Source organism: Pinus tabuliformis, chromosome Q, assembly GCF_031772625.1.
Source record: "Pinus tabuliformis cultivar Carrire ecotype Pingquan chromosome Q, CPIR1, whole genome shotgun sequence".
Classification (NCBI taxonomy): Eukaryota; Viridiplantae; Streptophyta; class Pinopsida; order Pinales; family Pinaceae; genus Pinus; species Pinus tabuliformis.
The window spans coordinates 196,704,514-196,725,330 of NC_142296.1; positions in this window are offsets into that span (position 1 = coordinate 196,704,514).

A 20,817-nucleotide genomic window follows, 5' to 3' on the forward strand; every position below is an offset into this window, starting at 1 on the left:
GTAAATTATGGCAACAAATAGAACTGCCAAAGTCTGTGAGTCGAAGAGGTTGTAACATTTAAACCTCTTTATAACATAAAAAAGGTTGAAAAAATTCCAAGAAATTTCTACAATAAATAAGTTGAGGGGCCTTAACAATAAAATTATCCAGTTCTCAACTCTAAAATGTACAAAACCACAATTGTTGAAACCTTAGGTTGAAGGTTGAAAAATTAGTCTTGCAGCCACCTAGAGGGAATGAGAATTGGGAGTTAAAACTTGATTTAATTATTGGTGCATACAACCCTAGCACATTTGCAGTTGAAAGTGAGACCTCACTTGTGTAGTAGGAAGAAAAATTAAACAGCCGGTTAATATAAGTAGTAGAAAAATATTTTTAGAGAAGAGTTCAAACTCACAATGGAATAAGCATTTTACCTGAATACCATTGTGGCATGAAATCACCCCGCCAACCATCCTATAACAATAAAAGTCAAGGAAAATTATGAAATGTATTGGTAATAATCAACATGACTAGAGTTTTGATAACCATCAATTAGGTTTACATTATTAATGCTTTGTGTTTTTGGGTGTTTAGTATTAATCCCTTGTTTTTATTATTGCCTTGGGTTTATAATATCAATCCCTTGGGTTTATTAATCTAAGGGTTCATATTCCTAGGGTATAATATTATTGATAGGGTTTATAATATTAATCCTAGGGTTTAATATAAATCCCTTGGGTTTATAATCCATTGGGTTTGTAATATAAATTCCTTAGGTTTATAATATTAATCATACGATTTATATTCCGAGGGTATAATATTAATCCTAGGGTTTACAATATTAATCCCTTGGGTTTATTAATTTTAGGGTTTATATTCCTATGGTTTAATATTCATCCTAGGGTTTAATGTTATTCCCTTGAGTTTATAATCCCTTTGGTTTTTAATATTAATCCATTGGGTTTATTAATCCATTGAGTTTTATATTCATCTTAGGGTTTAATATTAATCCTATAAGTTTATAATTCCTTGGGTTTATAGTATTAATCCTTTGGGTTTATTAATCTTAGGGTTTATGTTCCTACGATTTAATATCAATCCTAAGGTTTAATGTTATTCCCTTGCATTTATAATATTTTTTTTTCTTTGCAAATACTAAATTCTATTAACTGAAAAGAAGAATATTTTTACATAGAGTTGAGGCCTCAGATATCAGAGCTTGAGGACACTCAACATAGCAGAACTGCCCCCTTACAAAAAGAAGTTGGGGAGACCAGTTACATATAGCAAAAAACCAGATATAAAACACAGAGAGTGACATGTTTAGCTGAGAAGGAGACATTGGCAATAGAAGCTCGAAATCAGTGCAAACCAGCAGTAAGTGTATCACCAATTCCCCAGTAGGAAGCCAAAAACAACAGGCCATGAGTGCTGAATCCTGACTGTGAGTGAGGATGCCTGTAGGTGGTTATCTGAGCAGTAGCCAAAACAGAAAGGAAAAAGTGGTCCTAGGTGGCGCTACCTTTCCTTAACCTTGCCATGATTCTTTTCCTCAACTGGACACGCACTACCGGTCCTCAGACTCTCATTGCCATCCATTTCGCTGAAAGGGATTGCCATGGAGTGACTTGCTTCACCATGAGTCCCTTCCTCAACAGCAGGGCCTATGTCTTCAAGGGGTAGAATACTTTTAAGAAATTCGTCCTGACCAGACTTCTCACTTTTCCAATTCTCCGAGCTATCTTTATCTATGGAATGCTCACTACTTTGGGAAGGATCAGGAGCAATGCAAGCGAGAGGGGAGACTTGATTTTCCTCTTCTGAAAGGATAATGGTGATGTGAGCAGTAATCAGAGGCCTGTTCAAATTTCTTTGAAAATTAAAGTGCATGGTTTGGAAAGCACTGTTAGGAACTGGCTTGCGCCCAGAGCTCAAAGGTGGCATAGCCCCATGGGTGGGGGGAGGATTGATGGGTGCCTGCTCAGGTTCCACAGAGTGACTGGCAGATGAGTGTAAGCCACTGTCATGACGCCCCCCAGAGTGACGTCTTTTACCCGAACGAACCATTATGAATGACGAAGGGTAGGGCGCAGAGAGACTATAGAGACCAGAGACTACAATACAGGGTTGGTTGAAATGACACAGATACCGAATTGAATGCACAGAAAACACCCAAGACGAAGGCACAATACTACCAATGCTTAAGTCAAGAACTGAGGAGAGCTTACCCCTGAAAGAGTTAGCCTGGAGCTCGCGTCTGTGTGCAAGAATCAACCCGTCACCATCGACCACAGCTAACCAGGTTCCGTTGCCGTGAGACTGAGCGCAAGGTGTGAGGAAAACACATAGGGTCGACATGATTATAACAGAGAGAATGTTGCGTTGAACAGCGCAATCCATTAATGCAAATCTCCTACCAAATCCAGCCTTAAAGCCTCCCTCCCGCTTGCGCAAGGTGAAGTCTTGGGAAGCCACGCTGCTCTGCAGCTGGCAGTACCAGGATTTAATGTTCTGCATGATGAGCATTAAGAGCTGTAGTGCCACCCGCATCCGGGGGTATTTCTTCTATCTGAGGCATTTCCTTCTGCACTAGATTGTTAAAATCCAGGAGTTGAGATTCATATGCTAAGTTAGTGAGTGATCCAACATGTAGATACATCCCACAGTCGACTCCCATATTAGCTAATAGGTCCGCAACTTTGTTCCCTTCTCTGCGAATGTGTTTCAAGGAGACCGCTCTGTGGGAGGAAAACCAACATTCAATATGCTGTAGCCTTTGTGCCATTCTCCAGCTGTTACTGATCTTGGAGGAGGGGGAGCCCTGTAGAATTCTTGAGACCATTTTGATGATGATTTGGGAGTCTCCCTCTATTATAAGAGGAAAGAGGTCCTTACCTTGCGCCAGAAGTAGCCCTTGCCATAGACCTTCTAACTCCGCTGAGTTATTGGTGTCCCACCCTCTTGAGCCTAAGAAGGTTAAGATAGGAGCTCCCTTGTGATCTCTGAAGATCCCTCCAAAGCCAGAATTCCCTGGGTTACCCTTTGAGGCACCATCAAAATTTAGCTGATACATGTTCATGGGGGGAGGAAGCCATTTCTCCGGTGAGTGGCCTCTCGGAGGCTTTGTTCCTTTGATTAGCTGTTCTTGCTTCCTTTGGAAATTCCAATTATTCCATATTGATTGTTCATGGGGGATAGTTGGGAAGTCCTCTTGGTACCAGGTCTTGAGAGATATGGTTTCTTCAATATTTTGATTGATTATTTTCCAGATGTCATCCAACGATTTGGTGTGATTCTTGAATATTCTACCATTTCTCTCCTTCCATATGGCCCACATAACAAATCCTGGAATGAGCTTCCAGAGAAAATTCAAGATCTTACTTTGATAGGGGTGGTGGTCCCAGTTGCGCACAATAGTAGTGATATCTCCATTAGCTCCTCCTTTTTGACAACGGAAACTGATTTTTTGCCATAGCTTGTGTGCCAGCGGACAGTAATGCATGAGGTGCTCAATGGTTTCCTCATCCTTTTTACAGTTGGGACAGATGGAGGGTCCATAGAAGTTTCTTTTTCTCAGATTGTCCCATGTGAGAATCTTTTTGTGACAAAGGAGCCAAAGAAAGGTAGACACTTTCGGCCAGATGGAGGGGTCCCATATTTTGCTCCAGAGCGAGTCCAGCACCATGTGTTCCTTGATAAGTATGTTGTAGGCCTCTCTTGTAGAATAGGTTCCCTTTTCTTCATATCCCCATCTGAGAATGTCCTTTTCCTCAGAATATTGAATTTTCCTTTTCATTAATTCTGTATCCAGAATTTGTTGGTCTTGCATCGGCCCCTGTCTTAAGATTTGAGTCGCTTTGAGCCATTCTCTGTATTCTTGGTGTGATGAATTGCACCAGAAATTTCTCACCGTGTTTTGAGGTTGCATATCCTGTTCCAGAAGAGGATTTGGAGGGAAAAGGTCCCTGAGTTTGGGCATCTGCTGCCAGGAGTCTTCCCAAAACCTAGCATTACTACCATTCTTCACTTCCCAAAAGCCATGCTGCTGTATGAGATTCTTGTGCTGTTTGGCTGAGTTCCACATGATTGAGCCTGTGCTGGTCTCTGATATTCTAATTAGTTCCTCCCTTGGACAATTTCCCGCATATTTAGCAGTCCATAGCGAGGCCCAAGGGGTGAGAGGTTCAGAAAGCCATTTCCACCAGATTCGAGCCCCCATAACTGCATTGCTGTGAGAGGGGTCCCTCAATCCAATACCGCCTCCTTTCTTTGGAAGACATGCCGTTTCCCATTTAACTAGAGCCCACTTGCGCTTGAGGCCACTGCTGCCCCAAAGAAACGATCTTTGGAGAGTTTTGATTTCTTTAAGAACCCATTTAGGAGCCGCAAGGATGGAAAAGAGGTATAAAGGCATGGCTTGAAGGACAACTTTAATGAGGACAAGACGGCTTGCCATATTAAGTGATCTGTGAGTCCAAGAGGAGAGCCGTGCTTCCAGATTTTCTAAAAGGATTCTCCAGGAAGAGTGCTTTAGGCCAGAGGCGATGAGCGGAGCACCTAGATAAGAGGAGGGGAGTTTAGCAGAGGAGAAGCCTAGGATGCGTATAATGGCTGACTGAGTAACTGAGGGGGTATGAAAGAAGAAGATTTGAGATTTGGAGTGATTGATAGAGGCTCCAGAGGCCTCCGAGAAGTCTGTCAAAAGAGTTTTGAGCTGACGAGCCTCCTGGACCGAAGGATGCCCAAAAAGCATATTATCATCTACAAATTGCTGATGAGTGAAAGCAGGGGAGTTGTGAAAGGAGAGGCCTTTGAGACGGAGAGATTGCTGAGCAGACCTAATACTGTGACCTAAACCCTCAGCCATGATAACAAACAGAAAAGGGGAGAGGGGGTCTCCCTGCCTGATGCCACGAGAAGGATGAAAGGTAGCAGAGGGAATGCCATTGATTAAAACTGAGAAAAAGGAGGATGAGATGAGGCTCATAATCCATCGAACCCAGGAAGCATCAAAACCAAAAGCCATTAGAACCTTTTCAATATACTTCCAACTAAGGCTATCAAAAGCCTTTGAAAGATCTAGTTTGAGTAGCATACCTGGCTTCTTGGAGATCTTCAGAGAGTGAATTATTTCATGAGTTAGTATGATCCTGTTCGTGATCTTCCTCCCCTCAACATATCCAAATTGCTCGGGCGAGATGATGAGAGGAAGCAGGAGTTTGAGCCTGGAGGCTATGATTTTAGACATGATCTTATAGATTATGTTGCATAGTGCTATTGGTTTGAACTTGTCGGGTGTGCTTGGCTGATCCACCTTGGGAACCAGGGCTATGAAAGTAGCATTTACCCTTGGAAACATCCATCGTAGAGAGCGAGACTCCTCAACCACCTGCCAGACTTCCATCTTGATCAGATCCCAGAAGTTATGGAAAAAATTAGAGGTGAATCCATCTGGGCCTGGGGCTTTGCCTGCTTTCAGTTGTCGTACTGCAAGTTCCACCTCTTGGAGATCAACAGGCTTGAGAAGCATTTGGTTATGCTCTTCTGAGATAAGTTTGGGAATATTTCGAGTAATTTTCTCTATGGCTTGAGATCTGTCACTGTTTGGCTCTCTGTGCACCTGCTTGAAATAATTTAAAAGTTCAGTTTCTATTTCTTCATGCTTTTCCACTTTGATTCCCTGCTCGTTTTGAATATGAGTTATATTATTATGCATCCTACGCTGGATTGTAGTGCTGTGAAAGAATTTAGTGTTTTTCTCTCCATCTTTGAGCCACCTGATCCTTGATTTTTGCCGCCACAATGTTTCTTCCTGCTTTTCCTTTTCTGCTAGTTGCATTTCAAGGGTTTTTTCCTGTTCTGCCAGGTCCTCTGATCGGCCATTTATAATGATCTTCTGCTGTAGCTACCTCATTTCCAGCTCGAGGGTTGCTTTACCCTGAAAGATATTGCCGAATGATGTGTGATTCCAGTGCTTGATCTTGCCTTTTAGGTGCTTGAGCTTTTGTTGGAATTGGAACATTTTTGAGCCTGGAGGAGGATAGAAGCTATTCCATTATGTATTGATTAATTTGTGGAAGTCTGGATGGGTCAACCAGAAGGCCTCAAAGAAAAATGGCCTACAGAGCTTGTTTCCCAGACGAGACCATTGGAGGGAAATGGGCCAGTGATCAGATCCCGAGAAGGGCAGTATGGAGGCTGCAAAATCACCACCAAGATGAATGGCATTATCTGAGAGTAAAAACCTATCCAATCGAGAAGCGATTTGCTGGTTCTCATCTTGTCTGTTGTTCCAGGTAAATACTCCATTATTGAAAGGGAGGTCGATGAGCCAGTTATTCTGAATGAAGTCCTTCAGGAGTGACCCTTCCTGAGATCCTCTGCATCTGCCCCCTCTCTTTTCTTCCAGTCTTGTAATCATATTGAAGTCTCCTCCTGCGATCCATAAAGGGTGCAATCTGTTATGGTTGAGTGCAGAGATGGAGTTTAGGATACCCGCTTTACGAGATGTATCCTGTGGAAAATATACATTAGTTAAGAGCCCGTGTTGATTTGTGCCTATGATATGAAAAATTGCTTGAAGGAAATTCCTGTGTGCATGGAAATTGTTGAGCTTGATAGCTCTCGAATCCTAGATAATTGCTAGGCCTCCCGAGGCACCATCCGCATCCACTGCTATGTTATGACTCCCAGGCCAGATTTTAGCAGCTAATCTATCTAATGCATTAGAATCGCATTTGGTCTCTTGCAAGAACAAGACTTGAGGGTTTTCTTGCTTTATCATGTTTTTAAGAATTCGTGTCTTCCTTGGGCCATTAAGCCCTCTTATATTCCAAGATATTAACTTCATTGGGAAGGAGTGTTTTCAGAATGGTAGTACTTGGTTAACTTGGCATACCTGCCGGAATCCACTAGAATTTGTCCTACTTTGATTGTTCTCTGTAAAACAGTTTTCCTTCCTCGCTTTTTGATATCTTTGGCTATGAATCTACCATCCCATGGGCCTCCAGTCTGTATACCTAAATATTTTTGCCTCTGCGCCCGAGATAACACTTCTTCCAGGTTCTTAAGTTGTCCCGCCGGAATGTTGTCAAAGTTGTTTGTTGTGCAGGCTTTTTCTAGACCTGGAAGGTCCAGATCCCCAATGTCTATTGCCTCTGTTTCTTCCTCCATGAACTGAGAGTAATTTGATTCTTCCATTGGTTCCTCTTCTAGACTGGCAGTTGAATGTGGTATCTCCAACTGCATGACTTGAGTGTTCCATAATGTTTCTTTTTGCTTGTCTGAGGTAGAAGCTTCCTTACCTTGAGTACCTGCTTGTGGCATTGTGGGATTTCCCATCTTTGAGTGGTCATCGTTCATTGACTCTGGCTCCGGTGGATTCGTTTGCAGATCCAACTGGTTAGCTAAGACACCAAAACTGTTGCTTGTTGAGGGCCCGGGAGGGCTGGTTTGCGCTACTTTTGGTTTTGAAGCATGTTTCTTGTGGGATTTCCAGCGATTTGTGACTTTGATGAAGCCACCTGCTTCAGAGGCTTCCGGATCAGAGGCAGGAGAGGGTTTTTGCGTTAGTGGGCAGTCTCTGAATAAGTGCCCTAGGGCATGACATCTTCGGCATCGAAAAGGCACATGTTCATAGTCAATCGTCTGAATCCATTCAATGTCATAGTGAGATATGCTTACCGCATCTGGGAGAGCCTGATTGAGATTCATATAGACACAAATTCGGGCAAAAGAAGTGTATCTGCATGTTTTCGTTTCCTCTGCAACTTTGAAAAACTCGCCCAGAGTGTTTCCAATTGCCTGTAGGGAGTCTTCCTCCCAATATTCCACCGGCAGCGAGTATAAGCGGATCCACACCGGAGCCCAGCTGAGGTCCTCCTTGTCCGGGTTGAAGCGTTCCACCCATCCTCTGAGAAACAGACCGGCTGCATTGAAGAAGTAAGGCCCACCATCCAGGACCCTGTTTCTGTCCTCCAAGCAGTTGAAGATAGCAGTGAAGAACCCTTTCGGTCCCAACTGCAGGGTTATATGTCCCTTTGGGTGCCATTTCGCATTTATCCAGCTCCTTAATGCTTTTTCAGTTGGCCATAGACCGATGAATTTCCCTATTAGAGCATGATCTTTCATGTACTGTATCTTCGCATTGATTCGATGGCCTGGTAGTTCTACCCTTGGGCGCACGGAGGCAACTGGTTTGCATGTAGCAGAGCGTACTTCTGGTGGCTTTTCGTCTTGTTTCGTCTGTTGGCTTTTCAGATCTTCATTATTCTCATTCTGATTTACAGTTCCCTTTCCTTCCTCATTCAGAAACTGTTCATTGTCGTTTTGTGGGGGAGGTTCATCGCCCTCCCCCGGCAGGGGCTCCATGAGGTCGTGTACCCTCTGTCCTGTGTATGAAGGGGCCTGAATCTGTCAGAGATTGTAGGTATTCTGTAGTTTTGCAAAGCCTGCTGTCGCTGCAAATGTTCAAACCCTAGAACGCAGAGCGCAGAGCTCTCTCGGTTCAGATAACCATACTTCCAAAGATCATTTCCCGAGGCTCCCATTTATAATATTAATCCTAGAGTTTAGTTTAAATCTCTTGGGTTTATAATCCATTGGGTTTATAATATTCTGTCAATATGAAAATCAACCATGGTCAATGATGGTCAACCATGTTTACTTTAGGGTTTATAATATTTATATTGGGGTTTATATACATTAGGTATTTAGTATTACATCCTTGGGTTTAATATTATTCTCTTTGGGTTTATAATCCCTTGAGTTTTTAGTGTTAATCCATTGTGTTTATTAGTCCCTTTGGATTATAATATCAATCCCTTGGGTTTATTAATCTAAGGGTTCATATTCCTAGGGTATGATATTATTAGTAGGGTTTATAATATTAATCCTATGATTTAATATAAATCCCTTTGGTTTATAATAATGGTCAACCATGATCAACGAATGCCGAATGTCAAATTGTGACAAATATTGTCCCAATATGAAAATCAACCATGTTCAACCATTGTAAAGCATCGTCAACCATGGTCATTCATGGTTAACCATGGTCCAACATCACATTGTAACAAATATTGTATTAATATGAAAATCAACCATGATCAACCATCTTCAAGCATGGTCAACCATGGTGAAATGTCGCATTCTAACAAAGATTTTCTCAAAATGAAAATCAATCATGGTCAATCATTGTTAACCATGGTCCAACGTCACATTATGACAAGTTTTGTCTCAATATGAAAATCAAATGGCAACCATGGCAACCATGGTCCCATGTCGCAATGTGACAAAGATTGTCTCAATATGAAAATCAACCATGGTCAACCATGGTCAATAATCATCAATATCCATGGTCGCATTATGATAAATATTGTCTATGGTACAACGTCACATTGTCACATCCATTGCCATCAATGGTCAACCATGGTCCAACATCTCATTGTCACAAACATTGTCAATTTGAAAATCAACCATGGTCCACCAAGGTCAATCATGGTCCACCAAGGTCAATCATGGTCCACCATGCTCAACCATGGTCCAACATCAGATTGTGACAAGGCTTTTTTCAATATGAAAATTAATCTTGGTCGACCATGCTCAACCATGGTCCAATATCATATTGTGACAAATATTCTCTCAATATGAAAATCAAGCTTGGTCAACCATGGTCCAACATCGCATTGTGATAAATATTGTCTCAATATGAAAATCAACTATGGTAAACCAAGTTTCTTTTAGGGTTTATAATATTTATCTTAGGGTTTATATAACTTGGGTTTATAATATTAATACTTTGTGTTTTTGAGTTTTTAGTAATAATTCCTTGTTTTTATTATTGCCTTGGGTTTATAATATCAATCCCTTGGGTTTATTAATATAAGGGTTCATATTCCTAGTGTATACTATTATTGATAGGGTTTATAATATTAATGATAGGGTTTAATATGAATCCCTTGGGTTTATAATCCATTTGGTTTATAATATAAATTCCTTAGGTTTGTGATATTACTCATACGATTTATATTCCTAGAGTATAATATTAATCCTAGGATTTACAATAGTAATCTCGTGGGTTTATTAATTTTAGGGTTTATATTCCTATGGTTTAATATTCATCCTAGGGTTCAATGTTATTCCCTTGAGTTTATAATCCCTTGGGTTTTTAATATTAATCCATTGGGTTTATTAATCCATTGAGTTTATAACATTAATCGTAAGGTTCATGATATGATTCTTCGGGTTTAATGTTTATTTTAGGGTTTATAATATTTATCTTAGGGTCTATATCCCTTGGTTTTATAATATTAATCTCTTGGTGTCTATATCCCTTGGTTTTATAATATTAATCTCTTGGGTTTAATATTAGTCCCTTGGGCTTATAATCCCTTGGTTTTTTAGTATTAATCCCTTGGGTTTATAATATTAATCATATGGTTTATAAAATGTTTGTAATATTAATCATATGGTTTATATTCCTAGGGTTTAATGTTAATCCTAAGGCCTAATGTTATTCCCTTGGGTTTATAATATTAATCATATGGTTTATATTCCTAGGGTTTAATGTTAATCCTAGGGTTTAATGTTATTCCCTTGGGTTTATAATCCCTCATGTTTTTAATTTTAATTCAATGAGTTTATTAATACCTTGAGTTTATGATATTAATCTTAGGGTTTAATATTAACCCCTTAAGTTTATAATCCTTTGGGTTTATAATATTAATCCTTTGGGTTTATTATACTTAGGGTTTATGTTCCTAAGGTTTAATATTAATCCTAAGGTTTAATGTTATTCCCATGGGTTTAAAATCCATTAGGTTTCTTAATAACATATGTCTATAATGTTAATCCTAAGGTTTATAATATTAATCTTAGAGTTTAATGTTTATTTTAGGGTTTAAATCCCTTCAGTTTATAATATTAATTCCTTGTGTTTAATATTATTCCCATTGGTTTATAATCCCTTGGTTTATGAGTCCCTTGTGTTTATGATATCAATCCCTTTGGTTTATTAATCTAAGGGTTCATATTCCCATGGTATACTATTATTCACAATATTTATAATAGTAATCCTAGGGTCTAATTTAAATCTCTTGGGTTTATAATACAAATTCCTTGGGTTTATTAATCCCTTGGTTTAGAATATTATGTTCATTATGTTATAGTTTGAAATATAACTATTAATGTAATATTAGATAAAAACATAATATTATATTAATATATAGTATAATATTACTATAATAACCATATTATTATTTATATCATTATTAACAATTACAAATATTTATTTAATTTTTAATAGCCACCTTTACATTATACAACTAATAATTATTAATGTGGTTTATGTAAGCCTATCGGCATATATCAACCATATTTACTAATGTGGTTGTAAATGTACTTGATATACACCTATCAATGTGTATCAACCACATTAGTAAATGTGGTTGTGCTATTAATCAACATGAATAGGGTTTTGATAACCATCAATTATGAAAGCATGAAAGAAAAATAACACATAAATTATCACTTACATGTACTGGGGTCTAGCCACACAAAGAAATTTGAAGCTAGACCAATGCCTTGACCTCAGAGGGAACCCTACGCATGATGGTTATGAGGGAGAGGTGAAATAGGGCCTATATTGGGAAGACAAACAACCATTATTTTCATCTGTGAGTGATGAGGCCATAACCACATGCCACAACCTAACCTTGCTAGAAAATATTTTAAAATTGTAATTAGGTTTTAAAAATTTGTGATCAAAATAACCATATTGAAGACTAAAAGTGAATGAGGAAAAATTACCTCAGCATACAAAAATTTTCATTGACCAAGCATTCAACTAGTTATCTAGGGCAGAGGAAAACTCAGAATTCATGACTGACCAGAAGAATTCACAGAGTGAATAATCAATTACAGAAGGACGGAGAATGCCAGAGGGTGAAGATTTGGCGAAGGAAAGTTTAGGATTCAACCAATTGCAAACCATCATTACAGAGCCTCGAATGATATTGGCAGAGCATCGTGAGGCAAGTGGTTATCCCTGTAACCACCCTCTTCTAATTCCCACTTTCAGATCAACCCTAAGCATCCATGACTGTGAATCGAGAGTAAGGGAAGTTTGATAAAGTTTCAAATAAGGAGTGCGATAGGGTTGACAAGTGTGTATTCCAGAAGTTTCGGTGGTGGATAGGTGCGACTTGTATGGAGGGTAAAATATAAACAATGGAACCCATGGCTATAGCCAAAATTTCAATTGAGCATTAATAAAATTATAATCCCTTATACATAAAAGGGAACCTTTCTCCAACATAAATATATAACTATTCACCATAAAATAACCCAACGGAAAACAAATGTGACAATGTGAATAAACATGCTTATGTTAAAAAGGATGTTGACCATAACAAGCATTGTATCAATCCTTAAAGCAATTTGAATAAAATTTAAAAGTGAAAGATCAACCATATATATTATAATGAATTAATAAATTACAAAGGGTTGATACATTTCCAATGAACTAAATCAAGTTACTAAAGAATTTCATTTCATAATGTATATTGACAATTACTTAAGTAGTTACATAGGATATATTTTTTTTATGGATGTTATAGTGTAATTCAAATGGATAGAATAATGGTAGTTATTTTTATGGAGTTTCTTTCTAATATAAATAAAAAAATCCTAGAAGTCAAAAGTCTAATTCTAGAATATGAAATGCCGAAAAGTTTTTGGACTTGGAATTTGTTAGTTGGTAGAAGGCTGAATTTTTTAATACAAGCTCTGTTTGGTGTGAATAATAGCCAATTGGAAAAGAATTAAATTTTTTGATTGGGTATGCTATGAAAACCTCTTATGAAAAATTTAAGACCCAAAAACTATAGAAAAATTGCTACAAAAATAAAAAATGTAAAACTAATTATAAAGAAAAAAAAGAAAAAAGAAAAAGTAAGTAGCCATCCAGGTTGATTACTAACCTATTTTATTTCAATTAATTGAAATTTTAACAAGATTGTCATTTATTCTTATTTAAAATGCATACCCTGAAAAAATCTTTAAAGTAATTGAACTTCACAAATAAAACAACTTAAACTTATGATTCTTAAAAATTTCTACCTGATTTTAAGAAAAATTAACTAGAAAAAATATTTAAACAAATCCATTTATCTATTAATTATATTAAACAGTAAAGTACTATAGAAAAAACTATTTCAAATTAGACCACACATTAAATTATTAATTATATATAAAAATTACTCAAAATATATCTCATCGAAGGCGAGATTGTCATTGTATAGAGATTAGCAAACACAACATTAAGCATTGACTCAACACCTCGTAATATTAATAGGTGGAGATGGCGAGAATGGATGTATATGAGAAAAAGGAAAATGTATTATGTAACATTGGCAGGTATGGTTGGCTGCAGTATATTTTGGCACTCTGTATTTTTCATTTTGTACGTTGGTTACTGCACTAGTTCGCACTTATTTGGGACTTGCAAGCTTTCATATTTTTGTATATGTAACCATCTTTTGTTTCATTAATGAAGGATTATTGTTCTTTTTCGCTTGAAAAAAAAGGTATAGTTGGCATAAAATATCTAAGCTATCTATTTGGTTGAACGTATCCTGATCGTGTGTTGTGCAAACTAAAAGGGTTCACTTTTAGTTGTATATAATTGGATCATCTAATTTAAATTTATGTTTTGTTCAAAATTAGATTGGTTTTAGAATTTGATAAAAAAAGGATTTTCTCATTAATGAGAATTGATTTTGTATTTTTTTAATAAAATTTTAATTTCTCAAAAGTAACTTACATTCTCAATCTCTTCCATTTACCTATTTCCTCAACCATGGCACTGTTATGACAACTAAAATAACTGACATAAATGAGTTCAAAAAGATAGGCCATTAAAAAATACATTGAATATAAATTACAAAATTCATGCTCGTTTTATCTTTTCATTAATTAGTTTCACTAACAACTTAACTCCACTATTAATTCAAACACAAAATGAGTAAAATTTTAGTTTCATTTGCTAATTGATTTTAATTTGTCTTTTCATTATATCGTGCAAGGTCATTTCTTAGTGCCTATTGACCTTTCCATTTAAATTTGTCGATGGGGGTGTCTTACCGGCCATAGATCACCAGAAAATTCCATGGAACAAATCTATGGTAGAAATTTTTTTAACGTGACAATGAGTGGCATGTGGGGAGATTTTATGGCAAAGGTGGAAGCACCTTTTGGAGAGCGAGCCTTGTTCTCCACTTAGCTTAGCATAGGACATCAACGACATATCACCGTTTCATGTTACGACACCATAATGTTGAAGTCCCTTCATATTAATTGCATGAGGGTGGGAGATTGAGTTATTGAGCTTGCTAAGGATTTTAGACATTCTATTTGCTCTATTGTCTAAGGTATGGATTGCTACCTACGGTGGATTAGATGCGGCAACAATGTTTTTTGACATTCTATCAATGTTCATTTATGAACTCACCATGATACATTGTCTTGGGATGGTGGAGTCTTGGGGAAACAACACACTTGGCCTTCGTCCTAGAAATTGCAGAGAGTTGGGATTTTCTTAGGTAAAAGTTATATTTTGTTCAAAGCTATATATCTCAGCTTTGTTAACATTTTAGGTTTCCAAACAAAAGTTCCCATTGTCTCTGGTCATTTTGTGATTGATTGGAGTGGTGGCCAACCACGGGCTAACACGTGGCCCAGTGAGAGGCTGGCGCATGGCAGCTTGGGAGGCCACCAAAAATTGTTATAGTCCGGGCGGAGGCAGGGGTCAAACCCACAACCTCCTAACACTAATACACATCCTTTACCAATAGGCCATGACGGAAGTAATTAACATGTATGGACTTTAGGTTCTATTTAAATGTCATGTCAGCGCTGTTTGGGGGTAGGGATAGCCCACGGGGCCATCCCTTGGTTACATGACCATGCACACGACCACAGTGGAGGAGGAGTGGGGCCCTAGCCGATGGGGGTGGGTCATTTGCCTTAGCCCCGGGCACGTGGCCACAATTTTCAGTATATAGGCATTAGTAGACATTTAAACTATCCAACAATTTTGCCTGGTTTTCGGTGAAATTATCACTCCGTTAACGCATTTCTAGGGTAAAATTGTAGGATGATGCCAAAACTTGGGGAATTTACGGTGCGATTAATAGAAGATTGGGAAAGGCCATAACTTCTGGAGTTTTTGACCAAATCAGGAAGAAAGAGGCTACATAGCCATTTTTGGGCATTTTGGAGCCATTGGAATAGGTTTTAGAGCATTCTGCGCATTGTAAACTAATGTATTCACACTTTTGAGCATAATAGAGAGGGCCAAGCCATTAGAAGCTAGAGCAAGGAGATGTAGCCCAAGAGGTGTGAACTCCTTCATCATGTACTGTTATGATACTGTTTATGGTGATGTTTATATTTGTCATTTGCTATTGTTCAGTCATTGTTTTATGTTAATTTGCACATAAAAATTACAGAAAAACACTAAAAAACCCATGTTTAAACTTGCAACAAATCTCATGAATCCTTGAGCATATTTAATAAAATATGAAAAGGAATTTTAGCACAATAAAACTAATTTTCTTAATTAGATCAGGTATGGTATCAATGCTCTTGGTTTTATTTTATCAAGAAGGATTCAACTATTTTCAAGTGACTGCCATGCTTACATGGTTAAAACTCAGGATAGGATAAGGGAAGCTGGTTGAAAGCCATGAAGTTGGGTCAAGGGGAAGGAGGGCAAGGTTGCGATAATCTCCACCACTAGCTCTTCCTCAAGTTGTAGTTGAGACTCCAGTGAGCATGTATCATTAAGGAGAACCTACAAACATGACAAAAGATGAGAAGGTCTTCAAGAAGGATTTCTTTGATATGACATAGATGGTGAAGGTCCTCTATGAAGAGAGGAATACTAGACTGCAGGGTGAAATCTTGAAACCTACCATAGGAGAAGGTTCTTCAGGAGGAGGAGGTAATGGAAATGGGGGTAAACCTCCACTCTCTCCACCATCTTCTTCTTCATAGGCATCTTCATGCTCTTCCACTAACACAACCCTTACTCATACTCATCAACATACCTCAAAAGGAACTAGTAAATCACCCTTATTAAAAAATAATGTTAAATTTGAACTACCTATGTATAATGGTGTAGTGAATGCAGATAAGCTTGAAAATTGAGTTTGTTAGTTGGAGGTTTATTGTAGAATTCAAAAGCTACAAGAGGTTGACATAAATATTTATTTAGCTTCCTTGAGGATGGAGGGTGTAGCACTAGTATGGTGGGAATGAAAGACACAAGAGGAGATAAGAAAACATCGTAATACCTCAATTTCTTGGTCTGATTTAATTACTGCAATTAAAAGACAATTCTACCCTCTAGATTATATGCAGAAAGCCTTCATGAATTGGCAAAACTTTAGACAACTTAAAGGTCAAAATGTGCAAGATTACACCCAAGAATTCAGAAAAAGGTCTCTAATGTTAGGTGTAGACTTGCAATCACAAGACGTGTTGCTGAAGTACATAGGGGGTTTACACAGTTACCTTAGGCATACTATCCTAATGTTTAATCCCAATAATCTTGATGAGGTGTGTGTGTAAGCCACTCATCTCGAGGCAAGAGGGAAAAAAAAAATCCAGAAGAGGGTAGTAAAAAACCATTTAAGGGTAAGGGAAAAGAAAAGGGTTTCAAAGAGAAGGGAAACAAAAATGCATCTATCGAGAAGGTAGGAGAGAAATTAACATGCAAGCATTGTTCAAAAGAGGGTCACGATGAAGCTCATTGAAGCTTCATCCCAAAATGAAACAAAAGAAATTCAACAAAGGAAAACAAAAGACAGTTGCAACCACTCAAAAGGGTTTTTTGATTTGATTGAGGTGATGAAACTAAAATTACAGCCATGGGTATGAAGGGAAAATAATCCATTGCTAGCACTATTACTTCAAATTCACACAATGGAACTCCAAATCAAAAGAAGAGGATAAAACTTTTTCACATAAGGGTAATCTCAAAATATAGAAAAATTGATTCACTTTTCGACAATGGCTCTCAAGCCAATCTTATCTCTAAAAACATTGTCAAAAGTTTAAACTTGGAAACCATTCCACATCATAAATGATATCCACTTGGATGGGTGTGTGACAATGCACAATTGCAGGTAACTAGAATGTGTAAACTGAAATTTGCAATTACTGCAAATTTCATAGATGAAGTGGAGCTTGAGTTTGTGCCATTAGACATATGTCGTATAATTTTGGGCAGCCCGTATCTCTATGACAGAAAAGATATATTACATAGACATGAAAACAAATACCATTTGTTGAAAGATGGAGTAGAATATTGTTATGAAACTAGCTCACAAAAAGATAGAAAAGATAGATAAATGCGTTCAAAATAAGCCTCTTCGAGGGGGCAACCTCCTTTACATTACACAAATGAACAATTCTTGGATGATACAAATGACAAGACCTCCTTTCTATATATAGGAGTCTAAGGGGTCATAATATAATCAGAGCCAACATAACAATAATAATGTAAGGGAAAAATAATAACAATAGTGGGCTTTTATGGGGCACAATAATAAAAATATGGGGACTACCTAAGCACAACAATATAATAAGGGGGCTGCACTAATAACAATAAGGGGTTTCACTAGTAGTATAGGAACCTAACATGCCACTCTCCTTCAAAAATTGTTGTCCTAAATGCTTGAGTAGTTCTTGATGCTTCTGTATAAAATCCTTGTCCTCCCTTGTGGAATCTTTAGCGGGTAAGTTCTTCCACTTGGTGAGATACTATGAAATTGATCAATTTCGTAGTTGTCGAGTTCTTGTTTCTGTGATTGCTCCAGGTTCCAATATTATTTTTCCTTCCTCATCAAGTTCTAGAAATATTGTTTGAACTGGGATCTTCTGCAACTTTTGAATGAGTGGCCACACTTCTTCATCATTCTTCAATTCATCCCTTGCTTCATTTATCCAATCTGGTTGGATAATAGAAATAGCACAAAACAATGCTTCCACATCCTCATCCTTTCTTGAGAGTGCATCTGTAACAACATTTTGCTTCCCCTTTTTGTAAATGATTTCAAAGTCATAACCCAACATATTGGTGACCCATTTTTTTTGTTCTTCTAAAGATAATATTTGTTCTAAAAAGTATTTAAGACTATCATGATCCGTTTTTACCTTGAAGTGTCTTCCCATTAGGTAAGGTTGCCATTTCTTAAGTGGATGTAGTATTGCCAACATTTCCTTCTCATAAATAGCTTACTTGAGGGACATTTGTTTGTATGGATGTAGCCATAAAAATAACCAATCGCCTACATAAAAAATTATTTCACTGTGATGTTGATCTGTCTGTTGTTTCATTCGATTCTGCACCAAAGTGGTGTTATCCTTTAAAAGTTGGAGAACTTGTTGTTGATGCTCGATGTGATCTTTCACTGCTTGAACCTTTCTCTTCTTGATATGTCTTTCTATCTTGAGAGTTTGAGGAGTGGTATTTTTTGCCAATACATTACAAGATATGGCTGGATTCATTTCTTGATGCTCGATGTGATCTTTCACTTTTTGAACCTTTTTCTTCTTGATATGTCCTTCTATCTTGAGAGTTTGAGGAGTGGTAATTCTTGCCAATGCTTTACAAGATATGGTCAGATTCATTTCTTCTTTCTCTGGGGTTGGTTCCTGGTGTATATCCTATTCTTTTATTGTTTCTTGATACTTTTCTTCCTCCTCTTCACAATCTATGTAAAATAATTTCTTCTCAGCACACTTATGACCTTTATTGTTTTGCTATCACAAATGTAACAAAGCCCTTTTTCTCTTTTTTCTTCCAATTACTGTGGTGTAAACCTTGTAGGTTGTGGAAGGCTAGGAGCAACAACGCTTCCATATTTATAATTGTGAGTGATAGGATTTATTGTTGCCATAATTTTGCTTTCATTTTGTCTTGCCAACCTGAATGCCTTCTCCAATGAATCAAGTTCCCAAAGGTAAACCTCATGTTGGATGTTATCATTTAAAGTCTTTGTGAAGACTTCAATCCTACGCTTCTCTCAAATATCATTTACCCTTATATTTAATTTTTGGAAGTGCTCAATGTGCTCTACCATTGAACCCTTTTGTTTGAGATTTATCAATTGGCTAAAGAAGGTGTTGCTCTTTGTATCCTCATAATGTGTTATCATTTCCTCTGTGAAAATTGACCAAGTGACAAGTGATTTACGATAACAAAGCCCTTTATACCATAAAAATTGATTCGGTTCTAAATATGAAGATGCAATACATACATTTTGTAACAGTTGCACCTCATGTAGATAAAAATATTGCTCCATCTGTAGTATCCAATTTACCGGATCCTTGCCTTCAAACTTCCTCATATTGCTTTTTCTTGATTTTAGGAGCTCAATCTTGAAACAACTGTAACTCTGTAAGTTTAGATCTTTAAGTTCTGAAATTTTGGTTTGTGATATCCCTCTGAGTTCTCTTTCTAACCCCATAAGTCTGATGGCAATTGGATTCCCGAAGAAAGAGTTATGCCTAATCTCCCGCGATGACCTGGGTATATAAATTTTCAGTAGAGTGAACTTGTATGAAGTGCCACGTGTTACTGTTTCAACCTTCAGAGCTAAAAACAATAAACAGAAAATTACAGTTCGTCCTTTTTCTGTAGCTTGCTACGAAATTTCAATCTAATACTGAGAGAGAAAGTTATGACGATTTTCCCCAAGTCACCTATTTGGGATGTAATTCGGGAGAGCCTGTAGAAACCCTAAATTTTGTGGACTGTATATCCGAAAATATAGTGAAACAAGATCTGAAATTTGGGCCCGAGCTTCACTAAGGTTTCAGATCAAATGGGTCTTAATTTTAGAGTCTAAAACTTCATAGAAAAATAATTTATATCGAAATGTCCACGATGACCTATTTGAGATGAAATTCTGATCCGAGGTTCAATGAGATTTATTCCCAAATGGGTTTTTGTTTTAGCTTCCGAAATGTCGCAGAAAAAAATTGATAATGAAAATGTTGCGATGACTTGTTTGGAGTAGCGAAACCCTATAATCCAAAGCTCTGATACCAAATGTTATGAAACTAGCTCACAAAAAGATAGAAAAGATAGATAAACGGCTTCAAAATAAGCCTCTTCGAGGGGGGCAACCTCCTTTACATTACACAAATTAACAATTATTAGATGATACAAATGACAATACCTCCTTTCTATATATAGGAGTCTAAGGGGTCATAATATAATTAGAGCCGACATAACAATAATAATGTAAGGGAAAAATAATAACAATAGTGGGCTTCTATGGGGCACAATAATAACAATATGGGGACTACATGGGCACAACAATATAACAAGGGGGTTGCACTAATAACAATAAGGGATTACACTTGTAGTATAGGGACCTAACAAATATATTGTGACATCTCATAGCAAGAAACTTAATCTTTCACTTGTTAATGTGGGGCAGATGAAAAGACTAGTGAATTCAAGCAAGAATTTTGTGCTTCTAATGATCAAAGCCAACAACGATGTTGATAATGAAGCTTTTAAAGGTTGTGATTCAAGATTGAGATCTGAATTGGTTGATGTAGGTAAACAATATGATGATATGTTTTATGAACCAAAAGGATTTCCTACCAAGAAAGGAATACAACATGAGATATAGTTGCAGCAAGATAGTCATCTTCCTAACATTGGCATGTACATGATGTCAGGGATGGAAAGTGCAGAAATTAAAAAGAAAATTCAAGATTTGTTGGATAAAGGGATCATCAGGTCATCTTCTTCGCCA